The 12,389-nt window shown below is 46.7% G+C and overlaps 1 protein-coding gene across 3 annotated transcripts in view; it reads right to left on the bottom strand.

Moving 5' to 3' along the window:
- The window catches only part of IMMP2L (inner mitochondrial membrane peptidase subunit 2), a 1,700,471-nt gene that overhangs the window by 145,847 nt on the left and 1,542,235 nt on the right, over window positions 1-12,389 (bottom strand). The window lies entirely within an intron of this gene.

Raw genomic sequence — 12,389 nt, 5'->3', positions numbered from 1 at the left:
TAGGAATATGCAGCACGACAGTCCACTGGCGGCCATCTTAGAGAGCAAACACACATGTGCTGTCCCTGCTCTCTCCCTCAAAACTACTGCTGCAGTTGCTGCTGCTTCTGCGCTGATGAGACAGCGCTGAGACTGTGACACTAGCCACCCCAGGCATTTGTGAGTAATACAGTAAGGTTGTTAGACTGGTAGGAGAGCTTTTTGCTGCACAAGTAACTTACTTTCACTTTGTATAAATGACTGATAAACATTTGCCTAGCACTGTAGCTTTGCTGTAGAGTGCTATTAGGGATGGTGTGACACTCCTTCCTAACTGTCTCCTCTCCTAACTCTGCTTCACTATGTCTCTATATTTTACACTGTCCCTTACTCACTGCTGTGTGTTATTGTGTGTCAGTGTGTTTTATCATGGCTGGAAATGGCTCTAAGGCAGCACAGAAGATTTTTACATGCAAAAAGTGTGCTACAAAATTCACATAGGGTCAATCAGACAGATCCCTGTTTTGTGAGACTTGTGTTACAGAGCTGCCTACTCACAGTTCACAGGTGCAGGAATCTCCTGCTTGGGCAACACAACTCACTGATTTGATGTCTCTATTGTCCTCTTTGCTGGTAGCCTCCCGAAAGGACAGAGAGGCTTCCAGATCACAGACTGCCCCTTTTCCTCAGCCTGAACCTGCATGGGCGCGGTCCCAAGCAAAATCAGTAGAAGAGCTTTCTAAAGCTATGGTTCCATCCCAGATGCCATCCCTGGTAACCCCACCCCAGGACTTTTGCCCACACAAATACAGTCTGAGGAAGAAGACATGCCTCCCCCCTAGAGGAGGATGCATTCGCTCACGACTCAGGGGAGTAACAGGTTTCAGAAGAGTCTGAAAATGTTACACAGGGAATAGAGGCGCTTATTGCTGCAGTGCGTTTAGTGTTAAAGGTTGAGGACCCTGACCAGGGCTCTGCATGCCCCTCTTTATTTGGCATTAAGCAAAAAGTGGCAGCCTCATTTCTGGTTTCTTAGGAACTGGATTTATACCTGAATGCAGCCTGGGAACACCCAGATAAAAAAATTCAGTTGCCCCATAGGTTTTTATTTTCCTACCCTTTTCCTGCAGATAGCAGACAATTATGAAGACTCCTCCCACAGTGGATCCCTCAGTGTCTCGTCTGTCGAAAAAGACAGTTCTGCCAGTTCCTGGGGAACCATCAGTTCTTTAAAGGAACCATCAGATAGAAAATGAGAAATTACCCTTAAATCTATTTATTCAGCGGCGGGTGTTTTACACCGCCCTGCACAGGTAGGGTGTCGGGTCTACAAGGCTGTTGAAGCCTGGGCAGAACAACTATCCACAGGCTTGCGTGGAGGTCTCTCTGCTGAGGAAATGATCCCTCTAGCTGAACACATCCGTGAATCTGCCGCATATCTGAGGGAGCATCCAAGGATGTATTGGTGACCTTTTCATTTAAAAAAAACTCAATATGCTAGCTATAATAGAAACATGGCTCACACAATCAGATACGGCCTTCCCTGCAGCACTGTCACATGGTGGCCTCTGCTTCACACACACCCCCAGGCCTGGTTACAGTAAAGAAGGTGGGGTTGGAATATTACTGTCCAAATCTTACACACACACAGTTTTACCACCTGTTTCTTCACTTGCATTTACATAATTTTAAGTACATTCTATTAGGATTTCACCCCTTTCTCTATGCGTGTTGCAGCTATTTATCACCCACCTGGACAACCCAAAAAGTTTCTGGAAGATTTTTCTGCTTCGCTCGCTCACTTTTTATCCTCTGATATCTCCTCCATCATTATGAGCAATTTCAATATCTCTATTGACAATGCACAATCTCCCCATGCCTCCAAACTACTCTCTCTAACCTCCTCTCTTGGCCTCTCCCAATGGACTGACTCCCCTACTCATCAGGAGGGCCACTGCCTTGATCTTGTATTCACCAGACTATGCTCTGTTTCTGAACTCACTAACACTCCTTTCCCTTTCTCATAGCACAACCTTATCACCTGCATGCTCTCCTCTATTACTTCAAACTCAATATCCCTGAAGTCTACCAAGCCTCCTCTAACCTGCAGAAATATTAACACTATTAATTTTCAACAACTATCTACAGTACCTCACTGCAACCACTGCTCTCACCAATTTCTACATTCACCTCTCCTGAGACTGCTGTATCACACCTTAACCAAACTCTATAAACAGCACTCGATGAAGTGGCTCTGACTACCCATCACACTCCACGTAGACTCAGATGTCAACCGTGGCACTCTAAATACACAAGACACCTACAAAAACTCTCATGTAAAGTAGAACGCCAGTGGCGTAAATCTCGTAGTTCATGTGACTCCATTACATATAAGACCATGTACCACTCTTATCGTAATGCTCTGGACACTGCCAAAAAAACATATTTCCAATCTCTCATCTCTGCTCAAGCCTCTTCTCTATCCCCAAGCGACTTTTTAATACATTTAAATCACTTCTTGTCCCTCCCTCACCCAACCCACCAGCCACTATCAGTGTGCAAGATCTTGCTTCCTATTTCAAGGACAAGATTGATAAGATCCAAAATGAAATGGTATGCGCTTCCACAGCCAGTGACCTGCTGAATTCCCTTCCTGAACCCTCTAACACCTTCTCTTCACTTGATCCCACAAATGAAGATGAAGTATCTGCACTCTTCTCATCTGCCTACTCTACTACCTCTCCCCTTGACTCTATACCCTCACAAATTAGTAAATCTCTGTCTCCTGTGCTCATCCCAACCTTAACTAAAATCTGTAATCTCTCTCTAATCACAGTGTGAGGTGGTGTATCCGGGGCGCCCTCTTTCTGTGGTCGTGTATGAAGACTAAAGCAATAGTCACCTTATCAGATGGATAGTGAACTCAATGAAGATATGATGATGTATAATGATAATCAATAAAATGTATACAAATTTAATACAATATGCATCATATACATAAAACAACTACTGATAAAAGCATACCAATAAGGTAAGCTAGGAGCCGCAGGTGTTAAATAAGGCAGGGTGGTCCAAGCTTCACCCTGCTCTGGCTCCTAAGCTTAATGATGGGTCACTCGCCCCTGGATGAGAGATGGTATTCAATGTTCAAAACAGCTCAAATTGTCTATAAAATATTGGAAAGCATACCAGAGAGGTAGCCGAGGAGCCGCAGGTGTTATGACAAGCAGGGTGGTCCAGACTTCCTAGTAGATCCAGTAACCAACGCGTTTCGAGATCTGTAATCTCTTCCTCAGGGCTTGATGGACCTCTTACCCTGGTCTTGTTCTACACAAAACATTTTTTGCATAGCAGGGCTGCACAAGTGATCACAGCCTTGCTATGCAAAAATACACTCCCCCATAGATGCCGCATCTAGTTGATCGCACAGGCTGCAAAAAGTTGCAGCGTGCGATCAACTCGGAATGACCCCCATAGGCTCTGACCACTACAATCCATTTTGAATGCAGCTGCGAGGCCAATCTTCCTTGCTAGATGTACATTGTCTGCAGATCTGCTCTGTCAGCCCTCCATTGGTTACCAGTATTCTACCGTATTAAATATATAATACTTTTACTAAGATACAAGGTTATTAGCTAAATTGCACCAACATACATCTCTTCACTCGTCTCAAAATATCTCCATACCCGACCTCTCCGCTCTGCACAAAATCTGCGTCTCTCATCCACACGTATTACTTGTTCACACTCAAAATTACAGGACTTTATCTGGGCTTCAGCCACTCAGTGGAATGCCCTCCCATGCGCAATAAGACTCACCTCTAGTCTCCAAACCTTTAAACGTTCCCTGAAAACTCACCTCTTCAGACAAGCCTATCAAATTCCAGACCCAACCACATAACCTTCAGTGATTCCCTATCTAATTACATCCTCTCTGTACAGTACACATAACCTCACATATCAAGTCTTTCTTTACTCGCACACCCTCCTGACCCTTGGCTAACATTGCTGGGTGATCATATCACACAACCATTAAGAACCTAGCAATCTGGTGGACCATTATGCAACAGATAGCATCTATCCTTGTGTATCAATGCCTATTTCCCTATAGATTGTAAGCTTGCGAACAGGGCCTTCCTACCTCTATGTCTGTCTGTTTTTACCCAATTTTGTTCTACTACTGTTGTTCTAATTGCAAATCACAACAGAATATGCTGCGCTATATAAGAAACTGTTAATAAATCAAAATAAATAAATGTCTGCACCCTTGGTGGTCAGATTTTTGCCTTGGCAATATTTGCCCAAAGAGCTCTTTGGCTGCATCAGTGGCAGGTGGATGCAGAATCCAAAAGAGTGGTAGAGGCACTGCCCTTTATGGGACAGATCTTGTTTGATCCAGAGCTGGAAAAGTGGATTTCCAAGGCTACTGGAGGTAAGTCCACTTACCTCCCCTCAGCTGCTCCAGCTTCTCAGAGGTCGTACATGGGACATTCCTTTCTGTCTTTAGTGCACCTTCCAAGTTCAGATGCCATTCCAGGGGTGGAACTGCAGCTCCCCAGGGTTCCAGAGGTCAACCACCAGGACAGTAAGTCCACCCAGGGGTGTATCTAGGGGTCCGAGCGCCCCTGGCAAAGTAAAGCATGGGCGCCCCCACCCCCATATTTGAAATAGGGAAGGCGTGTATCATAAAAGGGGTGTGGCCACTCAATAGTACCCCAATTAAAGTTACACTACACAGAAGTGTCCCTTACTCACATTACACAGCACAGTAATAAAAATTGAACATAAATTTGACTTCTTCACTAAGTCTCTGGAGTGCCGCTTGTATACACCTCACACTGAGGTCCCCAGACCTTCTATTTTGTTGAGTGTAGTGCCAGTCTGAATGTTTTTTGATATATATATATATATATATACAGTGGTCGAAGTGGAAATTTTGAAGTGGGTGTATGGAAAATTGAAGGATGTAATTATGAGCGCGCCGCTCTGGAAAAGGGGGTGTGGTCACTCAAAAGGGGGCGTGTCCTTCAGTGTAAGTTACCACACCATATACCCCTTATACACATTATGCACCACAATAGTAGGACCCCTTATACTATCTAGTACTGGTGCCCCTTTCACATTATACCACACAGTATGAGCCGAAATTCACATTATAGTACACAGTATGAGCCAAAATTCAGATTATACCACATGGTATGAGCCGAAATTCACATTACAGCACACAGAAATTCACATTATAGTACATGGTATGAGCCAAAATTTACATTATAGCACACAGAATGAGACAAAATTCACATTATACCACATGGTATAAGCCGAAATTCACATTATAGCACAAAGAATCAGCTGAAATTATGCCACATGGAATGAGACAAAATTCAGGAAGAGTGACAGTAGGGACAGGGAGAGTGACAGAGGGACAGAGAAAATGACAACAGGGACATAGGGACAGTGAGAGTGACAGAGGGACAGGGAAAGTGACAGCAGGGACATAGGGACAGGGAGAGTGACAGAGGGACAGGGAAAGTGACAGCAGGGACATAGGGACAGGGAGAGTGACAGAGAGAGGGACAGCAAGGGCATAAAGTAGGGACTAGGGAGAGAGAAAGGCAGCAGGGTAAGATTACCTATTTAGCAGCGGCAGTGCTGATGATGCTGTGGTTCTGCGGTGTGGTGGATGAGGAGGCTGTGGTTGGCATGGTGCGGAGGAGTCAGAGGTGCAGAGAAGGACTGAGGGCGGCAGCAGGGTGGCAGCGGTGTAGCAGAAGGAGGCAGAGGGCGGCGGCGGTGCAAGGATGAGGAGGCTGTGGTTGGTGGCATTGCGGCTCCTATGACCGCAGCGCTACTATTTCAAATCTGCCGTGGACCGGCAACCAATCAGGAGCGGATTTGAAATAGTAGTGCCGCGGTCATAGAAGCGAGAGCTTGATGCGGTGGTGGGGGTAGACTGACTCACTGCTCGAAGTAGTGCCGGTATGCCATACAGTTGTATACCTGCCCACTTTGAGCACTGGATATCTTTATATATGTATATATATATATATATAAATAATTCTTGCACTTTTAGAGGCAGTAGCTGAACCCCTCTCCCCCCCGGTAATTCCTCACCTGCTGATATTCAGCAATGAACACAGCAAGCAGCAGCCGCTATAATTGGTGCCGGGGTCCGGCACTGCACCGCTCTACTAACAAAGAAATCTACATAAACTACACCTCCCGGTAGCCCTTGCTGCCAGAAGCTCCTGGCCAATAGGTAGATATGCCCCTGAGTCCACCTACAAGCCCAGTGCATGACAGGTTTCCCTTTCACCTAGGAGATCCCATGGTGGAAGCTCATCTATGAGATTACAGGGATGTGTGGACAGAATCCTGTGCAGATGCCTGGGTTCGTGAGCTCGTCACCCAGGGGTACAAAATAGATTTCCAAATTCAACCACCTCAACGGTACTTTACCACATGTTTGCCAGTTTCAGACGACAGGCGTGTTGTACTGCAGGAAGCTATTGACAAACTCCCGGCAGCAAGGGTGTTGGTCCCAGTCCACACACCCCAGCAGAAACAGGGCTTCTACTCAAGCCTATTCCTCATGCCAAAGTCGGATGGATCGGCCAGACCAATTCTGAATTTGAAGGACCTCAATCCTTTCTTGAAAGTACTCAAATTCAAGATAGAGTCCCTTCGGTCAATTCCCATTTGGCCTCCACACCAGCCGTTTCTCAGATTCACCATTTGGGACTCTCACTTCCAATTCCGGTGTTCACGGAGGTCATGGCCATCATGATGGCTCTACTTTGGACACAAGGGGTTACGATTTTCCCTTATCAGGTGCTTCTAGGGAAACGGCCCCCTGCTAGTGGCCGAGAAATATGTCAAGCTACGCCCACTATTCCACGAGCCCCGGGACTGTGGACATTACTATAATCAATTGAACTTTGGATGAGCGGGATCACAGGTGTGTTTCCCTACACTAATCAGCAGTGGCACGGGACAACAAGCATGGCTGTAATGCTGGGAAGCAGCAGGATCAGAGCGGGTACAGCTTTGTACTGACTAGCTGCAGCTTGGAACAACGGGGACACTTGCAACACTGAGGCAACAGCCTCTAGCCGAGCACACCTGGAGCTGTAAGTTGATATACACCAACATTGTGGCATATATACAGTGATTGGAAATTAACCTTGTATGGAATATTATCCTGCAAATCCAATACTCTGTTAGCGGTTTCCAGTAGTGGTCTTGTTAAAATGGGCATGGTCTCACTAAAATGGGTGTGGTCTCGTAGGAACAGGCAACCTTACACCCAGGTTTTTTTTTTTATCAGCAATAGTTTTTTATTGAATTTTTGTGATGCAAAACAGGGGTACAGAAGGAAAAAAAAGGGGGGGGGGTAGGTACATGAATCCAGGAGACAACATAATGGCAAACATGTACAAACAGTTCAAAGTCAATCAAACAAGTACATCAAAGAACTTGCAGTGAACCTAAAATAATGGAAGATGGTAAAAAAGGAGAAGAAAAACAGAAAAAAGGGAGAAAAAGGCGGCAATGGGCATATTATATATACAGCACTAGAGAGAAGGCCATCTCAGTCTTAGGGAGGGGGGGACCTCATCAGCCGAGAGGTCAGGAGAATGCAAGTCTGAGGAAGAGGAACGTAGTATCAGTGTAGCGCCCTCACTGTTACGTTCCTGATGCTCAGAACTAGAAAGATGTTGCAAAGTGAGTCCAGAGCACCAGGACGTGACGCTGAAATAGTAAGGGAACGGGAATAGCCCCTAGCACCCTACCTCCGTTGTTTTACCCGTGTGGTCAGTTCACACCTGAGTGACTATGGTTTCTTGGGCCCACGGCAGCCGTGTTTGAAGGGCGGATTAGGTCTGCCCAACTCCGATGCCCCCAGGTCTTAAAGTGAGACAAAGCGTGAACCGAGCTAACTAAAGCAAACAGAAGCTAGGGGCTACTAACTACCCTAAAACTAAATATATGTGCGGCACGCCGCCAAAGGAAAAGAACAACAAAAGATATCACTGTCCACTCCCCCACACGGCACCGCCAAGTTCCGGAGAGGACAGTGAAAAGCGGAAACCTCCGCAAAAACCACCAATACAAAAAGTACCAAAAGGACCAAGCGGCCTAGGCCGCAACACGCGGCAGAAGCCGCTACTCACGAAACCGGGAGAGAACCCCAGCAAACGAGAACCCCCAGATACAGATAAACAAATCAAATAGCAGCGCTCAATGGAATAAATGTAACTAAGAAGGATTGAGTGAAAAATTAATCACAATTTAATTATACAAATTTCTAAAAACACATAAAAATATACCATAGTATGGCCACTTGTATGATTAACCATTTAAATGACTGCTGCCTTTCCGGTGTAGTCCGTTCCTAATATAAAGTGGACTGGCAAAAACTTTGCGGATAAAACACTGGAAATGGACCAAAAGTAAAGTCCCACATAGGTTATTACCACATTGGGCCGCTGGAGGTGTAGTCCCTTGAAATTGTCCGTTTGTTGGACTCAAACCCAGGCAAGGGTTGAGAGGGATCCTCACTGCAATGCGGTTCCTCCTGTTGTGCAAAGGATGGGTGGTAATCCAGATGAATTATTTCTCTGTAGGTTTTGCGCTCCAGTCCTGGTTCGGACACACCAAGGTAGCTGAAATAGCAAGTCTGGCAAGCCTCCTGACGCGTTTCACTGCAAGGCACTGCAGCTTTATCAAAGGACCTTTGATAAAGCTGAACTATGGTATATTTTTATGTGTTTTTAGAAATTTGTATAATTAAATTGTGATTAATTTTTCACTCAATCCTTCTTAGTTACATTTATTCCATTGAGCGCTGCTATTTGATTTGTTTATCTGTATGTGGTTCTGGGGTTTACTACCCCATTTTTTAGCAGCAGCATTAGAAAAGCAACATCTATTAAGCGCCTAAAACCCCCTTTTTTACCTTGGTAGAAAACATTTTGCGAGAACCCCCAGATGACTGCAACAGGTTCACTTGAACAGGAAGGATTCCCAGGACTGGCTTCAGAACTCCAGGACTCAGGAGCACAGGGAGCAGGATCGACCAGATACAGCTGACCAGGAACAGACGTTACAAGGCAGGAACAGCATACAGGAAGCTATCACCGGCGTCTGTGCCAGGTAGTGAGGGAGAATATAACAGGGAGCCCTCCAATAGCTGCAGCGAAGCTTAATTAGTAATGTCGTGCAGCTGCCCTGCTGCACGACCAGAGCTAACAGGTGTATTGATTGATAGGAAGCAACGGGGAACGCGGTTCGTCTGTGGCGTCCCCGTTGCTAAGGGTCCGGCGGCTACGCGCGCATGGCATCCCAGCGTTGCCAGGGACCCGGCGGCTCAGCGCGCACGGTGTCCTGGCATTGCCAGGGACCCGGCGGCTCAGCGCGCATGGCGTCCTGGCGTTGCTAGGCGCCGGGCGGGCAGGAAGGGAGGTGCGGCGTCCGTGAGCATCGCTCGGAAGCAGACCGAGCGGCGCCGCGGACCGCGGCACCTAACACTCACCTTCCGTGATAAACAGATGCCAGGGCATCCAACGGACCAAAGGGGATTTAGCGGAGAAGGAGTATGGGATGTGCTCAGTCTCCATCAAAAAGTGCAGCTGTATTTTGTGTATAACCTTCAATAGGTGATGTGATGTGGGTTGCTTCCAGTTTTGGGCTAAGGCCGCACGTGCAGCGAGGCAGATATGTCCTAAAACATAATGTAAATGGGCACCCACGGATCGCGGGTATACATTCAATAAAGCTATAAGGGGGGAAGGGGACAAATCAAGATTCAGAACTTTATTGATAAGCCCAAATACCTCCACCCAGTACACTTGAATATGGGATCATGTCCAAAAAATATGAAAGAGGTGGCCCACCTCTCCGCAGAGACGCCAACAAAACTTCGAACATGCAGGCCAAATCGTATGCAACCTATCAGGTGTGAGGTATAATCTATGTAGTAACTGGACATGCATTTTGGAGTGATTCAGACATTTAGACATAGTAAAAGACGACAAAAAGATGTGCTGCCATTGGGAATCATGGAGAGTACAGCCAATATCCGCCTCCCACCTGATTTGGGCTCTGGATTTAGAAACGGGGATTAGTGACAGTAATGCTCTATACCAGAAGGAAATTTCCCCCTTAGAAGTAACAGTAAAAAGTCAGCCTATGGCATGTGCAATAACAGGGGGTGGTGGAGTGAGAGTAAGGTGGAGGCTATTCCACCAGTGCTGGATTTGGTAGTATCGAAGCCTCTCAGAGTTAGGCAAAGAGAAGCGTCCCTGAATATCAGAAAAGTAGGCGAGCACAGACCCATTAAACAAATCTCCCAGGACCCCCATCCCCCTGGAACTCCAGTTTTCCAGATTAAGATTAGGGACTAGGGCGGCCACCGCTCGTAATGATACTAAAGACATATTATGATAAGAGGGGGACATGGACATAGTCAACCTGTCCCAGGCCTGTAGCGTGGCTCGGGTAGAGGGAAGGAGGTTTAAGCCCTGTGGGCGCAGGGATTTGGGCAGCCAGAAGAGATCTTTCAGGGGGAAACGGGGACAAGCCGTCTCCTCCAGACACGTCCACCCCGGACGCATATCTCTACAGAATTCCTTAATCTGAGCCAAAAGGCAGGCTTCCTGGTACAGTGAAAGATTAGGCATAGCCAGGCCGCCGGCACTCCTCGGCAGAGACATCCTCGCGCGAGCGAGTTTAGGCGGGCGCGAAGACCATATATAATTGGTAAGAATTGCAGTGGCCTTATCTAGATATTTCTTTGGGAAGATAAAAGGGATAGTACGGAACAGGAACATTAATTTGGGGAGCAACGACATTTTAAAAGCGGCCAGACGCCCCAGCCACGAAATTTCATAATTGAGCCACGATTTGGTGAACAGCTGAAGGGAGGACAACAGAGAGGGAAGATTAACCTCAAAAACAGAAGAGGTAGAAGGGGGGATGAAAATACCTACATATCGTATCGAGGATGTTTGCCAATTGTAAGGGTACTTAGCGCGTAAGAGGGTCAAGGAATAGGTGAGATTAATGGGTAAAGCATCGGTCTTAGAGGCGTTTAATTTATAATAGGATGCTGCAGAGTACATATCTAAAATATTGTGTAAATGAGGGAGTGTAGTGCAAGGGTCAATTACAAACAAAAGAACATCGTCCGCGAACAGACAGAGCTTGTGAAGAGAGGAGCCTAATCGCAGTCCAGGGAACTGCGGGTCCGCTCGGAGCTTAGCTGCCAAAGGCTCAATGGCCAGGACAAAAATGAGAGGGGAGAGAGGACAGCCCTGGCGGGTGCCATTGGAAATTGGAAAAGAGGAGGATAAAAAACCATTACTGAAGACCCGGGCAGACGGGGAGCTATACAAGGCTAATATCGAAGAAAGGATGCGATCGCGCAGGTCAAATTTTAATAGAACGTCTCACATGTAAGACCAGTTTAAGCGGTCAAAGGCCTTTTCTGCGTCCAAATACAGCAGAAGGAGACCAAGCTTAGGGGACAGGGAATCTACAAGGTTAAAAACCCTGCGTGTATTATCAGACGCTTGTCTTCTCGGGATAAAGCCGACCTGATCCGGATGTATCAGGGAGGGGAGTAGGGCATTCAAACGAGAGGCTATTAATTTAGCATATATTTTAATGTCCCCGTTCAATAGCGCAATGGGACGATAATTTTGACAAGAGGTCAAATCTTTGACTGGTTTGGGGATCGTGACAATACACGCCTCGAGCATCTCCTCAGGGAGGGTACCTCGAGAGGTAACGTCATTGTAAACTGTCACTAGAGAGGGAGCTAGGAGGTCTTGGAGCGAAACATAGAAGTCATTAATAAAGCCATCGGGGCCCGGCGCTTTATCCCGAGGTAGGGACTTGATCACCTGTAGGATTTTCGATAAGGACCAAGGGGCATTCAGTAAGGCTAATTGATCATCTGAAATAGTTGGGAGGCTTATATCAGCTAAGAAGGAGTTGATAGCAGAGGGAGTGGGCTGAGGGGTAGAGGGATCAGTCGAGAGATTATAAAGTTGGGAGAAGAAGTTGGCAAACTGATTCGATATCTCCCTCGGGTTAGAAATTTTGGCGCCTGCGGGGGACACAATAAGCCTGATTCTATTCCGAGCGTGCTGCGCTCTGAGCTTGCGGGCAAGCATTTTCCCCGGCCTGTTCCCCGCTAGATAAAATTTCTGACGCATCCTATTTAGTGAGGTCTGGGAGCGCGCCATAAGTAATTTCTGGAGTTGGGACCTAGTGTCGGCTAGCTCCCTCTGTAGGGTTTTCGTAGGCCTAGATTGATTTTTGTCCTCTAAGTCCTTCAACTTAAGCTCCAAAGCGGCCTGGCATTGTCGATTAAGTTTTTTAAGCTGCGCTCCTGCCTGAATTGCTGCC

Source organism: Pseudophryne corroboree, chromosome 6 (genome assembly GCF_028390025.1).
Source record: "Pseudophryne corroboree isolate aPseCor3 chromosome 6, aPseCor3.hap2, whole genome shotgun sequence".
NCBI classification, from domain to species: Eukaryota; Metazoa; Chordata; class Amphibia; order Anura; family Myobatrachidae; genus Pseudophryne; species Pseudophryne corroboree.
The sequence above is the reverse complement of the archived record's forward strand: the minus strand, read 5'-3'. Positions and strand labels throughout refer to the sequence as shown.